We start from the raw sequence: 14,236 nt of genomic DNA, 5'->3' as shown, positions 1-14,236 counted from the left end.
AAATCAAAAAAGAAATTCTCAATTCAACAAATTGCTACCAAAAATAACTGCAATGGCTTAAACATATCACTGTATTTCAAAACATGAGTTCACATTGGCATTAAATAGTTATTAGCTACCTTGGGGGGGTGCTAGGGAGTCAACTCATTACTCTGCAAAAAGGCAAAGTCAAAGGATCAAGGCAGTGTTCTGCCTTTCCTGTGCAAGAGTACTGCCCAGTACCCCAGAGTTCAAGAAGGCTGTCTTTAAACAGGTGGATTCCAGCTACTACACAAGGAAGGAATGCTAGCCTTTGAAACTCACCATTTTGCAGTCCCTGATCTCAGCCTTGATGTCAGTGGCTGCTAACATCACAAAAGACAGCTCTGTCCCTTCTAATCAAGACCCCACACGGCAGCACTTAGAAGAGTTCTTGCCAAAACAATCTTGAATCTGATCAAGCCTCTAGATCTAAATGACAAAAGGACAGGGGCTCGTGTTCAACAGCACTAAGAGGACACGGTATGACCCAGACTGTGGAAAACTGTACAGGGCAAAGTACATGCTCATCAATAGAGTTCAAAATGAGAAGAGAGGCAGAACTCACAGCTTAGAAAAACTGACATTTTGAGATGGATGATAAATAATAAAACGAGATAGATCAATAAAATGTGTGGACCTTATTTAGATCCTATAAAACATCCAATCTTCTATTCATACGAACAGACATTTATGTAACAAATCATGTAAAAGGCAATCCGGGAAAGTAAAACACTGACCAAGCAGCTGGGGAAGTTTTATACAAGGACAGAGGTTCTTAAAACTCTTAAGTTTGTAAGGACTCTTACTGGTCCTTATGTCTTCTTTTTTAAAAAACTGTTTTAGAAACAGGGTCTTGCTACGTTGCCCAGGCTGGGGTGCAGTGGCTTTTCACAGGCACGATTGCAGTGCACTGAAGCCTGGGCTGAAGGGATCATCCTGCCTCAGCCTCCTGGCATGTGCCACCACACCTGGCTAATTTTTTTTTCTTTTTTTTGAAACAGGTTCTTGCTCTACCACCCATGCTGGAGTGCAGTGGCACCATCTCGGCTAACTGCAACCTCCGCGTCCCAGGTTCGAGCAATTCTCCTGCCTCAGCCTCCCTAGTAGCTGGGATTACAGACATGTACCACCGTGTCTGGCTAATTTTTGTATTTTTTGTAGAGATAGGGTTTCATCATGTTGGCCAGGGCGATCTTGAACTCCTGGCCTCAAATGATCCGTCCACCTCAGCCTCCCAAAGTGCTAGGATTACAGGTGTGAGCCACCACACCTGGCTAATTAAAAAAAATAATTTTTTTTTGATGGGGTGGGGGTCTCGCTATGTTGCCCAGGCTGGTCTCAAACTCCTGGGCTCCAGTGATCCTCCTGCCTTGGTTTCCCAAAATGTTGGAATTACAGGTGTGAGCTATAGCACCTGGCCTTGTATTTCAGAGTCACATACTATTAATAAAATACTGAAAGACGAAGTGGTCTGGTACCTGGGATTTGCTTCAAAATTACCCTGAGGCTGGGTATTGAGTACATGAAGGTTTTTAATATTAGTCTCTACTTTTGAATATGCTGAAATTTTCTGGCTGAGTATGGTGCCTCATGCCTGTAATTCCAGCACTTTGGGAGGCCATAGTGGGAGGACTGCTTGAGCCCAGTAGTTTAAAACCAGTATAGGTAACATGGCAAGAAATTGTCTCAACAAAAAATTTAAAAATTAGCCAGGCATAGAGGCACATATCTCTGGTCCCAGCTACTTGGGAGGCTGAGGCAGGAGGACTGCTTGAGCCTGGAAGGCCAAAGCTGTAATGGGCCATGATTGCACCACTGCACTCCAGCCTGGGTGACAGAGCAAGACCTTATCACAGAAAGAAGAAAAAAGGCTGGGCGCGGTGGCTCATGCCTGTAATCCCAGCACTTTTGGAGGCCAAGGTGGGCAGGTCAGGAGGTCAGCAGATTGAGACCTAGCACAGTGAAACCCCATCTCTACTAAAAATACAAAAACTTAGCCAGGTGTGGTGACACACACCTGTAGTTCCAGCTACTCGGGAAGCTGAGGCAGGAGACTCTCTTGAACCCAAGGTGGAGGTTGCAGTGAGCAGAGATCAAGCCACTGCACTCCAGCCTGGATGACAGAGGGAGACTTGTTCTCAAAAAAGAAAAAAGAATCCCATGATTAGTTTCTTAAAATTCTATAAATCAAAAGGTTTTTAAGCAATACTGCTGAATATGATGCAACATCCAAAATAAGGTAACAGTTAATGGTAAGATGAAACCACACGCAAAAAAATTAAATGCCCAGATCTGCATCTTAGAAAGACCCTCTGCTTATGCCTGCTCAGCAAACACTCCCCTGCTGTCCTCTGAAGCAGGGGCTTTGTCGTGGATGGGACGTCTCCCCTCAGACAGGTCTGATGGGCATGAGGCCTTCCCTGCTCATGTCTGTGGCCCCACCACCATCCAGGTGCTAGAATACCTGAGATCATCCTGGGCTCCACCCCCAGCCCCGCCCCCCATGCACCCTGAGCCTACACGCCCTCCAGATCCTGCACGCCCTCCAGATCCTGCAGCCTCCACACCAGCCCTGTCACCACTGCCTCTCCCTGTAGCCACCCTGCTTCCAGGTACCTGTCCCAGCTGTCCTCACAGCTCCCGGAATATCTTGCAAATATGTAATTAGATCTCATTATTCCCCTACTTACTTAAAATCCGTCATCAGTTCCTCATTGTCCCTAACGCGAAACCCAATGCTTACCGTGACCTACTGGATTCTGATCCCTGAGCCTTCCGCTCTGCCTGGAGAGCTGGGGCCTTCTTGTCATTCCAGTTTCAGCTTAAATGTCACCTCTTCAGAGGACATCCTCTCCCCACCCAACCCCTATAGCCACCAGGGCCGCAGGTTCATCTCTGCTGGGCCTATGCAGCTGATTTGCTCTGCTGTGTTTACTCAGGTACCTGTTTACCCTCATTTATGGCCAGCTTGTTTATGGCTGGCTTCCAGGAACACAAGCTCCAGGAAGCGTAGCCCAGAAAACAGTGGTCTTTCTCGCCCATTAAAGTATTACTGAAGCAGAGGAGGCGCTCCACAGCCGGCCACCGCTGGACACAGCTGAGCCACAAACCCACCTCCCATCTAGCAGCTCCAGGCCAGGCAGAGTACCCCACCCCAACAGGCCCCCCAGAGAAAACTCTTGAGAACCCAGCAAGTGGACACTGCAGGGCGTCCAGGTGGTGCTTGGACACTGGGCTTCAGCTGACTGGAAACTCCCAGCAGTGCAGTGGCTTCCACGGCCCCACAAGGCCTACCTGCCCTCGGCTGGCAAATCTGGGGTTCCTGCTCTATTCTCCCTTGGGAGGTGTTTGCTGGCCCCAGGGACAAAGCATCTTAGAGGATAAAGAGCTACTACCAGCCGGGCGTGGTGGCTCACGCCTGTAATTTTAGCATTTTGGGAGGGTGAGGCAGGTGGATCACGAGGTAAAGAGATCAAGACCAGCCTGGTTAACACAGTGAAACCCCTTCTCTACTAAAAATACAAATAGCAGCTGGGGGTGGTGGTAGACACCTGTAGTCCCAGCTACTCAGGAGGCCAAGGCAGGAGAATTGCTTGAACCCAGGAGGCGGAGGTTGTGGTGAGCCGAGATCTCACCACTGCACTCCAGCCTGGCAACAGAGCAAGACTCCATCTCAAAACAAACAGAAAATCCAAAAAGGGTTACTATCCTGTGCTCAGGTAAAAATGCCAGTGTCTTTGCCATAACAATGCTGTAGCCCCTGCCCCACACCTGAGGAGGACGCAGTCACCACAGCCCAGTGCACTGCCCTTGCCCTATGCCCTAGCCCGGGCACACCATCACTCATGAATTTATTTCTCTTCATTATAAAGAAAGCAATAACCAGGATGGGAAACTTCTCAGAACACTACACATCTGAATTGCAAAGATTCGCAACAGCTGCACAGTCACGCTCTGCAGCAGACCACCCCTTCCCCACCCCAGCCTGCTACGGAAGGTTGGCACTCGCCTGCATGAGGTGTGGGCCTGAACCATGGCATCCTGGCTCAGCCTCCGCTGGCTGCCTGTCCCTCCCCACACGCTCCCAGTGCTGCTGCTTTTGTGCACTCTGCTTTTAGGAGAGATGCAAATGAAAATAAGTTTGTCCCAAAAGCCGCTTTCTCAGCTGCATGGGAAGCTTAGCACACCCGCAGCCTGGGTCCCTGAGGACAATGAGAACTCAGGTTCCCAGTGAGGATCGAAACAAAGCCACAAGGCTAATCCAGCGCGCTGATGTTTCCAACAGGGTCGCAATGAAAAGTGACTCCCCAATTCCAAAGCCACCTCGGTCTCTCCCAAGTACAAAGGCCTTCTCAGCCAGGCCCCCTCCCTGTCCAAGGCTGGGGGGGGCCACAGAAAGGACAGGGAGGGCACCCTGAGAGACCAGGAAAAGGACAGACAGCATAAAGTGAGCTGGTTGTGGTGGTATCTGCAAGGCATTTCCTTTTTAAATTCTTTTTTTTTTTTTTCCCCATTTTTAAGGAAATGAGACAGGGTCTCTCACTCTGCTGCCCAGGCTGGAGTGCTGTGGCACAGTCTCAGCTCACTGTAGCCTCCCAAGAAGCTGGAACCACAGGCATGCACCACTAGGCCTGGCTCAATTTTAAATTTTTTTGTAGAGATGGGGTTTTGCCATGTTGCCCTGGCTGGTCTTGAATGCCTGAGCTCAACTGATCTGCCTACCTTAGCCTCCCGAAGTGCTGTGGCTGCAGGAGGGGCCACGGTGCCAGCCTGAACAAGGTGTTTTCTGTTGACCTTGCTTCTAGAGCACTACCCTTTTTTCAGCTGACTCTAATCTGCTGGTAAATACACCTACTGGATTTGTAATTTTTTTTCTTTTTTTCTTGAGATGGGATCTCATTCTGCGGCCCAGTTTGGAGGGCAGTGGTGCATTCTTAGCTCACTGCAGCCTCTACCTCCTAGACACTAACTCCCTCCTCAGTCTCTCAAGTAGCTGGGACCACAGATACGTACCACCATACACAGCTAATTTTTAAAAATCTTTATTTCATTTTTTTGAGAGCCAGTCTCACTCTGTTGCCCAGGCTGGAGTGAAGGAATGCAGTCCCAGCTCACTGCAACCTCTGCCTTGTGGGCTCAAGCGATTCTCCTGCCTCACACTCAAACCCCTGCTCTCAAGTCATCCCCTTTCCCAGCGTACCTGGTTGCCTTCAACTGAGCGTCGCGGGGGGTCTGGACGTGTCCCCTGACAGGGACAGCTCACCTGCTCCATGGTGGACATCAGTGGACAAGCAGCCACAGGCGGATCAGGGACTCCACTGACCCTGAGCTCCTCTGCAGTCCTTGTAAAGACCAGCCCACCTGTGGCTTGTCCCAGGTGAGACAGGGTTGGTCCCAGATGAGAGCCTGGGATATTTCTTTTCGTTCTTTTTTTTTTTTTTTTTTTTTTGAGATGGAGTCACTCTGCTGCCCAGGCTGGAGTGCAGTGGCACAATCTTGGCTCACTGCAACCTCACCCTCCTGGGTTCAAGCAAGTCTCCCGGTGCAGTCTCCCGAGTAGCTTGGATTACAGGCACGTGCCACCACGCCTGGCTAATTTTTTTGTATTTTAGTGGAGGTTCCACCATGTTAGCCAGGATGGTCTCGATCTCCCAACCTTGTGATCAGCCCCTCTTGGCCTCCCAAAGTGTGGGGATTACAGGTGTGAGCCACCACACCCGGCCTGAGCCTGGGATATTTCTTAGGGCCCTTCCACCTGATAGGCCCCACACTATTCCCTAACTCCATAAAACTGCCAAAAATCCCACTCTGCTTTTCAGCCACTTTCTGCTCCTCTGCCTTAAGCAGCTTCATCAGCAAATGGCGAGAGAGAGAGACCAGTACTGAATGTCTCTCTTCTCTGGCTCCTCTTGCTCAAGGGTCTTGGCCCCTCAGGTCCAGCGCCTCAGCAGCCCAGAGCCCCCATCTTGGTCTCCCAGCCCCAGGCTATTTCCTGCAGCTCTCTGGCTTCTCTGCCACTCAGCAGCCACCCCTGGCCAGCTTCTCAGCGTCCTGCCCTAGGGAGAAGCGCCCGCGCAGGAACAGGAAGTGGGACTGACCTCTGCAAGCTTGCCTGCGTGGAGCTTCCGGGCGGGTCTACTGGCCTTCGAGCTGGGGCCTTCTGAACGGTGGCCAGCTCCTCTGGTCCTTGGCGGGTATGCCTCTTCCACACCAGAGGCAGAGCCTGTGGGACCGGGAATAACTCACTGAAAAGGGGAGTGGGTGAGGATGTAGACTGATAACCAGCCAGGCTGGTCTAACTAGCACAGGCCACAAGGACATCTTCCAGCCACAGATGTCCCATTCAGCGGTGTGCCAGACAACAAGAGCGCACCAGGGACGCAAGGCCGTGTCCCTCTGCCCAGCCAAGTGTCCTCTGGAACGGAAGACCTCTGCATCCTCATGTGAACTCCAGGGTCATGTCTGATGTCCTAACGAGACAGCACGTGCCAGGACATGGAAACTGCTTCCACCAGAAGCTCACCCTACAGCTCCTCAAAGACCATGGGCGTGTCTGTCCTCAGTACAGGCCCTACCCTGCCCCTAGAGGCTTCTGACAAGAACCTCACGTCACTGCTGCTTCCTCCCCAGGGCTGGCCCTGGGGCTCATTTGCAGACTCTACTGCTTGTTTCAGGTTGACAGTTTCAGGCCCTCGCACTGTCCCTCCCTTCAGCGCTCTGCTTCCTCCGCAGCTTGTCCTTTCCTTCGCTAGAGCCTCTTTCGTATCATCCAGTGTCTGCGAGCACATGCCGTCCTACCCCCCCACCTCCGCCCTGCGTGTCTACTCCTCACTGAAGATCACATGCAGCTCACACGGCAGTCAGCCTCACGCAAGCCCACGAGAGCTGGGCTCAGCCGGCAGCACAGAATGAGGCCCGGGCCACGGCAGGTGCTCACGGAGAACATGCTGGATGAAAGGGGTGTCAGAGAGCACCTCTGTTCTGGAGCCAGTGTCAGGGCTCCACTCTCTCCAGCTGCTGGCTGTCCCTGCTCAATGTGAGGCCTCTCTGAGGAATGAGTGAGGGTCAGGTTTCTGGCCAAGTTGGACTCTTCAGTCTCCACATCCCATAGCCTGGCAAAATGCAGGAGTTACCACAGGTGACACTGGAGTGCCCACGGATGGCTTCTAACAGGAAGGCAGGACGGTCTGCGGAGTAAGCAGTGCGTAGAAGATGTCGCCGCCAGAAAGCAGAGAACTCAGAATGATTCCACGTGACACAGAGGCCCCAGGCAAAAGACTGAGAGCTGTCGGGCAACAGATCCTGGGGGGCTGACGTGGCCTGTCTCCATGGCTAGGAGGGGCTCCCACACCGAGCCCAGCAGAAACTTCGTGATGGTCTGTGCTGGCCCACAGTCCTGGGGCCAATGCCAGGGCCATGATGCCGCCCCTACGACATAGCTGCCACCACAGCTATAGCCAGACCCTCGGGTCTGAGGCCAAGACCAAGGCCAAGGTAGTGCTGTATTTCTTCCAACCCTGGCCACTCCTTCCCTGGGTGGGACGGCTGGGAAGGCTGCCTCCACAGTTCTCCCCATCTCCCCAGGTCCCTGTGAGCCGCTGGTCCCCGGCCCTTGCTCCCCTTCCAGCCCTCAGGCACCCCGAACGCAGGACACTGAGGCAATGTGGGCCTCCCAGTGGGCAGCCACACCCGGGCCGTGGGAGGCCTTGGGCCCCAAGCTCCCCTGGGGACTTTTCCCACTGACCCACCCTCAGGAGGCCATGAACTGTCAGATTCTCTGTAACCAAACTCTTCTCTGGGGGCTGTGATGTGTGAGAAAGCACATTGTGTTTTCTCAGGGCACCTGTGGGGCTGAACAGTATGGAGAAGCCGTTTCATGGGGAAGGAGTCACACGAAAGAGGCCTTCCCACAGGGGTGGCCTTCAGGACAGACGCCTCCCAAGGCCTGTGGTGGGTGGAAGATGCTGTCCCTTGCCCTGCCCCAGACTCCCCACAAGCCACGAAGGGCTCCCCAGAGGGCCTGCCTATGCTGGGCCCTCGAACATGGGCAGACACAGACTCCCTCCAAGGTCCCAGCCCTGGGAACAGGAAAGCACCCAGGAGGAGAGCAGGCAAGGCATCTGCGAGCCTCCTCCCCCCAGGAATCACAGGGCTCTGGGAGCAGTACTGCTTCTCACCTCTCACCACATCAACACGTCCACTCACCTTGCCAGGGCTGCTTCCTAGGATCCTCCCCACTGGCCCACATGAAGGGGTAGTTGCTTTTTGGGCCACACCCCTCCCCAGCATGGAGCTGCAGCAGGGCCACACTGGCCACCACCAGCCACCCCGCCACAGCTGTGGCTGTGGATGGGGCCTCAGACAGGAGCAGCAACAGTACCTGGGGGCTGGGTGAAAAAAAAGCCAAGTGACCACACACGGGTGGACTTACTGGGCCAGCTCCCCATTGTCCAAAGTCCACTGGAGATACGGTGGAGCCATCGAGGCAGGACAGCGGCTCTGTTCTTTCGAGCTCATGGGTGAATGGCTCCTGTCCTTGCTTGAGCCCATGAGGAGGTGCTGATCTTCAGAGGCACCTGGGCCCAGCAGTGACAGCCACAGAAAGCTAGTGACATGCAACTTGATGGGGAGGCCGCAACCCACGCTGGTGTTGCGTCGCTCACTGAGCGAGCCTTTGCTGTCTTGCCATTCCCATTCACACGGTGGTTACTGTAAGAAGGTAAAGGAGAGTGTTAATCATGCCCATCAGCTTAGCCAGCAGGCACCACCTACGCTGAAACTTCAGCAAGCTCCTGACAGGCTGTTTTGTTGGTTCTCCGTTTATATACCCATGTAGGATGGAGCAACAGGGACCCGTGAACACCTGGAAAACTGGACAAAATACTTTTATCTTCAGTCAGTGGAAAACAGTGCAGGACAGTGACCCCCGAGAGAAGGAAAACCAGAGAGCGGGTCCTATGACTGCACCAGTTACAGCCAGGAGACAGGTTCCAGGCTGCAGCACAGGGAGGGGAAACTCAGTCGTATCCTGCAGTCTCTCTGAGTTGGGAAGATGGAGTTTACAGGTCACAGAGGCCAAGGCGGCTGCTATTTGCAGGGCAGAGTCCTGGGAGGAGGCAGCCGCACAAAGAGGCAGAGCCAGGATCTGCAGAGGGTCCCCTGGAGTCTTTAGCTGAAAACAGATCTGTGCCTGAGTGAGAAAAGCTGTACAAGGAGGCCCAGGAAAGAATCCTAAGGAGCAAACAAAACAATCCCCAGAGTTCACGCAGGGCGTATTTGTGTTCCCACAAGCCATTCTGGAGAGATCTCTTAATTCACAGGGTACTGTATAGAATCCGCAGAAGGGCATCACCCTTAGTAATTGAACTAAATCAACTGCAGACTAAAGCAGCACTGGACCCACTGAACTAAACTTAGAAGCCTCTAAAGGATTGCTGCTTTCAAAAGACTTAACTGCATTCTACACCCAAACCCAATACTATTCAAAGGAATTCAACAAAATTCAGCAGTCAACAATTTATTTTTTGTAGAGATGGGATCTCACTACTTGTCCAGGCTGTCTTGAACTCCTGAGCTCAAGTGATCCACCTGCCTCAGCCTCCCAAATGGCTGGGATTACAGGTGTGAGTCACCATACCCAGCCCAGCCAACAATTTAAAATTCACAATATTCAGCATCTAATTTAAAAAATCACCAGGTCTATCAGTCAGGGTCCAGCCAGGAGACAGAAACCACATGGTTCCTTAAACAAGGGAAGTTTAGTGTAAGAATTATTAACTATTTACAGGGAGTTAACTAAGAGGGAATAAAAAGAAATCTACAGAACACCCTAGGGTAAAGGGAGGTAACTAAGGGAAGGATTCAGACCGAGGAGAGGGTATGGTCACAACTACCCAATAGATGAAGTTCACCGGGCTGTCCCAGGACAAGGCCAGAGCCCAAGAACCACTTGCAAGGGTGCTAACACAGTGAGCTAGAAGGCTGTTTGAGAAGTGCTGGAAAGCAGGGGGGTAGGGGTGGGGTGCTGTTGAACTCACCAGAAAGCTCCCAGGAGGCTAGCTGGGGTGCTATGGGACCTGCCTGAAAGCTGCCTGAGCACCCTGTGTGTCCCACATGCCAGTTCAAGTCACAGACAGGTGTAAGCAAAATGCACAGAACAAAGAAATGCCCTTTCTCCTCAACACTTTTCACTGACAAAGACCAGCATGGGGCAAAGGAGAAATGTTCCAGTATCACAAGGGCCAATGAAGGGCTGATTTAGAGTTGAGAGGCAATAATAAACTGCTGCAACAGAAATGCAAGAAAGAGAGGAAGATACGACCTATCACCATAAACAGTCAATAGAAACTGACCTAGAAATGACAGATTTCTGCTGTTCAAGGAACTAGCAGACAATAGTTAATAAAAATAAGCATCATGTATTTAAGAAGGTAAAGGGAAACATGAGCATGATGACAAAATGGAAGATAAAGAAAGATCCAAATGGAAGTTCCAGAGACAGTAAACACAATAACTGAAATGAAAAAAATGCACCTGATGGAATTAACATCAAATAAACACTGAAAGAGAAAAGACTCATGAATTTAAAGACATAGCAATTGAAACTACTCAAATAAGGCAAAGAGAAAAAAACTGTTGCACACGATCAACCTGTCTAATGTGCACATAATTGAAAGTCCTAGAAAAAAAAAGAGGCGACAGAAACCGTATTTGAAGAAATAGGCAAAATTTACCAAATATGATCAAAACTATAAACTCACACATTCAAGAAGGTCAAGAAACCTCAAGAAAGCTGTACCAAGACACATCATAATCAAGTTGTAGAAAACCAGTGTTAAATTTAAAGTCTTAAAAGCAGTTAACCTGAAAAGTATATTATATACTGATAAATACAGTTAAAAATGACATGATACTTCTGCTGCAAGCCAGAAGACAAAGAAGTAACTTTTTTTTTTTTTTGAGCGGGAGTCTCACTCTTGTCACCCAGGCTGGAGTGCAATGGTGCAATCTTGGCTCACCGCAACCTCTGCCTCCCAGGTTCAAGCAATTCTCCTGCCTCAGCCTCCTGAGTAACTGGGACTACAGGCGTGGGCCACAATGCCTGGCTATTTTTGTATTTTTTGAGACGGGTTTCACCATGTTGGCCAGGATGGTCTCGATCTCCTGACTTTGTGATCCGCCCTCCTAGGCCTCCCAAAATGCTGGGATTATAGGCGTGAGCCACCATGCCTCGCCAGAAGTAACACTCTTTTTTTTTTTTTTTTGACAGAGTTTTGCTCTTGTTACCCAGGCTGGAGTGCAATGGCGCGATCTCGGCTCACCGCAACCTCTGCCTCCTGGGTTCAGGCAATTCTCCTGCCTCAGCCTCCTGAGTAGCTGGGATTACAGGCACGCGCCACCATGCCCAGCTAATTTTTTGTAGTTTTAGTAGAGACGGGGTTTCACCATGTTGACCAGGATGGCCTCGATCTCTTGACCTCGTGATCCACCCGCCTTGGCCTCCCAAAGTGCTGGGATTACAGGCGTGAGCCACTGCGCCCGGCCCCGAGAAGTAACATTCTTAAGGTATTGGGAAAAAAAAAACAAAACCCACAAAATCCTGTCAACTGGAATTATTTTTATTTTCTTGTTTTTTTAACTGGAAAATTATCTTTATCCACCAAATATATTTAAAAATGAAGGCAAAGGACTTTTCTTCCTTGGTCACAAATGTAAGGAGCTTACAAGTTGTCACTACCGTCCTTACAAGAAAAAATCTGAACTGGAAAACAACGCCTTTTAGATGCATCAGAGAATTGAAGTTACAGGGCAAATGACTGCCCCTTACACTGAGACAGGTCAACACAGTGAAGTGGAGCCTACATGAGCAGAAGCCCAGGAACAGAAACGAGGGTGGGAAAACTTACACAGCAATTCATGAACTGCTGGAGACTCAATGTGGACTTGACCTCCATGAGCCCTACCAGGTTCTCACACTTAAGACCAGAGAAAAAATCCCCTCATGTGGGCTGGGCATGGTGGCTCACGCCTGTAATACCAGCACTTTCAGAGGCTGAGGTGGGTGGATCAAGATCTTGAACCCCGTCTCTATTGGCCAAGATGGTAAAACCAGGTCTCTACTAAAAATTAGCCAGGTGTGGTGGCATGCACCTATAATCCCAGCTACTCAGGAGGCTGAGGCAGAAGAATTGCTTAAACCCGGGCAGCAGAGGTTGCAGTGAGCCAAGATTGTGCCACTGAACTCCAGCCTGGGCAAGAGAGTAAGACTCCATCTCAAAATTAAAAAATAAAAATAAAAAATCCCCTCATGCTTCTGGCAGGGGTAGGAGGAAAGCAGCCATGTGGAATATGTTCAGAGCTTTCTGTTCTTACAGGGGAGACTATTTTACAGGAGCCCAACCTAATCGGGTTTTACAAGACCCTAATCAGACTAAGGGAAAGGCTGACCCAACTTAAGCACCCTCAAGCCTTCTACAGGCAGGAAAGAAAAGGCCTAACTCCAGCCCCCTCTTCCTTCCTGTTTCACCAAAGCGGACAAAAATCCCAAGTGAGAAGTGCTGGTGAAAGTCACATGCCAGGGGCACAGGCTCACAGAAAGATTGAGACCTAGTCACAGGACTTAGTTCCCTCCTTCCTACCACATACTTAGGGCTCCTATATAATAACAGGGGAAAAGAACAGAAAAACCTGCGTATCTCAGACTTTATTTAACAAGTCTCTAGGGAAACCCAAGGAAGTAAAAAACAGACATAGGAGGAAATTTTAGTTCTGATACCTATACTTACAGCCAACAGTAGACAGAGCCTAACTCTTAGCCAGATAAACTAAAATACTCACACTCAAGGGCTATTTTCCTCAGTTACTTTTTTTTTTTTTTTTTAAACAGAGTCTCACTCTGTCTCCCAGGCTGGAGTGCAGCGGTGAGATCTCGACTCACTGCAACCTCTGCCTCCCAGGTTCAAGCAATTATCGTGCCTCAGCCTCCAGAGTAGCTGGAATTACAGGTGGGTGCCACCATGCCCGGCTAGTTTTTATATTTTTAGTAGAGATGGGGTCTCTATGTTGCCCAGGCTGGTCTTGAATTCCTGGGCTCAAGTGATCCTCCCCACTTGGCCTCCCAAAGTGCTGGGATTACAGCTGTGAGCCACCATGCCTGGCCTCCTCAATTCCTTTTAACAAGTACATCAAGTCTGGTTTTCAACAAAAAAATTACAAGGCACAAAAAGCAGACTTTGGGCAGGGTAAGGGGGCTCATGCCTATAATCCCAGAACTTTGGGAGGCCAAGGAGGGCAGATCACGAGGTTAGGAGATGGAGACCATCCTGGCTAACACAGTGAAACCTCGTCTCTACTAAAAATACAAAAAATTAGCAGGGCAAAGTGGCATGCGCCTGTAGTCCCAGCTACTCGGGAGGCTGAGGCTGGAGAATCGCTTGAGCCAGGGAGGCAGAGATTGTAGTGAGCTGAGATCGTGTCAGTGCACTCCAGCCTGGGCGATAGAGTGAGACTCCATCTCAAAAAAAAAAAAAAAAAAAAAGCAGACTTTGAAGAGATATAGCAAGCATCAAAACCAAACTCAGAAATAGCAGAGATGTTAGAATTATCATAGCTAACAACTCTAATTTAAAACAACTAAGATTAACATGCTAAGGGCTCTAATGGAAACAGCAGACAATATGCAAAAACAGATGGGTAATGTAAGCAGAGATAAAAACTCGAAGAAAGAATCAAAAGGAAATGCTAGAAACAAACAAACAAAAAAAACTGTAAGAGAAGTGAAGAATGCCTCTGATGGATTAATCAATAGATTAGACACAGCCAAAGGAAAGAATCAATGAGCTTGAAAAAAATGTCAATATCAACTTCCAAAACTGAAATGCAGAGACGAAAGAATTAACAAGATGGAAAAGAACATCCAAGAACTGTGGGACAATTAGAAAGGCATAAATGTGCATAATGGGAGTACTGGAAGGTAACAACAGGCAGGAAGGAGCAGGGGAAATATCTGAAGCAATAATGACTGAGAATTTTCCAAAACTGGTGACGGACGCCAAACAGATCTGGAGAGCTCACAGAATACCAAGTAGGATAAATACCAAAAAACAAAAGCAAAACAAAGTACATGTAAGCCTACAATGAACTACAGAAATTCAAAGACAAAATCTTGAGAGAAGCCACAGAGAAATAAATTCCTTACCTACAAAAGACAAAGGAT

General features: G+C 49.7%; 1 long non-coding RNA gene across 3 annotated transcripts in view; it reads right to left on the bottom strand.

Moving 5' to 3' along the window:
- LOC116536262 overlaps positions 1–14,236 on the bottom strand; it is a 52,349-nt gene that overhangs the window by 4,632 nt on the left and 33,481 nt on the right. For 2 of the 3 annotated variants that reach the window (XR_004262552.1, XR_004262553.1), the window contains exon 2: positions 6,120–8,730. This is a non-coding gene — a long non-coding RNA (uncharacterized LOC116536262). The remainder of the gene's footprint in view (positions 1–6,119; positions 8,731–14,236) is intronic. The other variant, XR_004262554.1, reaches the window with a different exon arrangement.

This window comes from Sapajus apella, unplaced genomic scaffold (genome assembly GCF_009761245.1).
Source record: "Sapajus apella isolate SASKATOON/1434 unplaced genomic scaffold, GSC_monkey_1.0 scaffold99, whole genome shotgun sequence".
NCBI classification, from domain to species: Eukaryota; Metazoa; Chordata; class Mammalia; order Primates; family Cebidae; genus Sapajus; species Sapajus apella.
The sequence above is the reverse complement of the archived record's forward strand: the minus strand, read 5'-3'. Positions and strand labels throughout refer to the sequence as shown.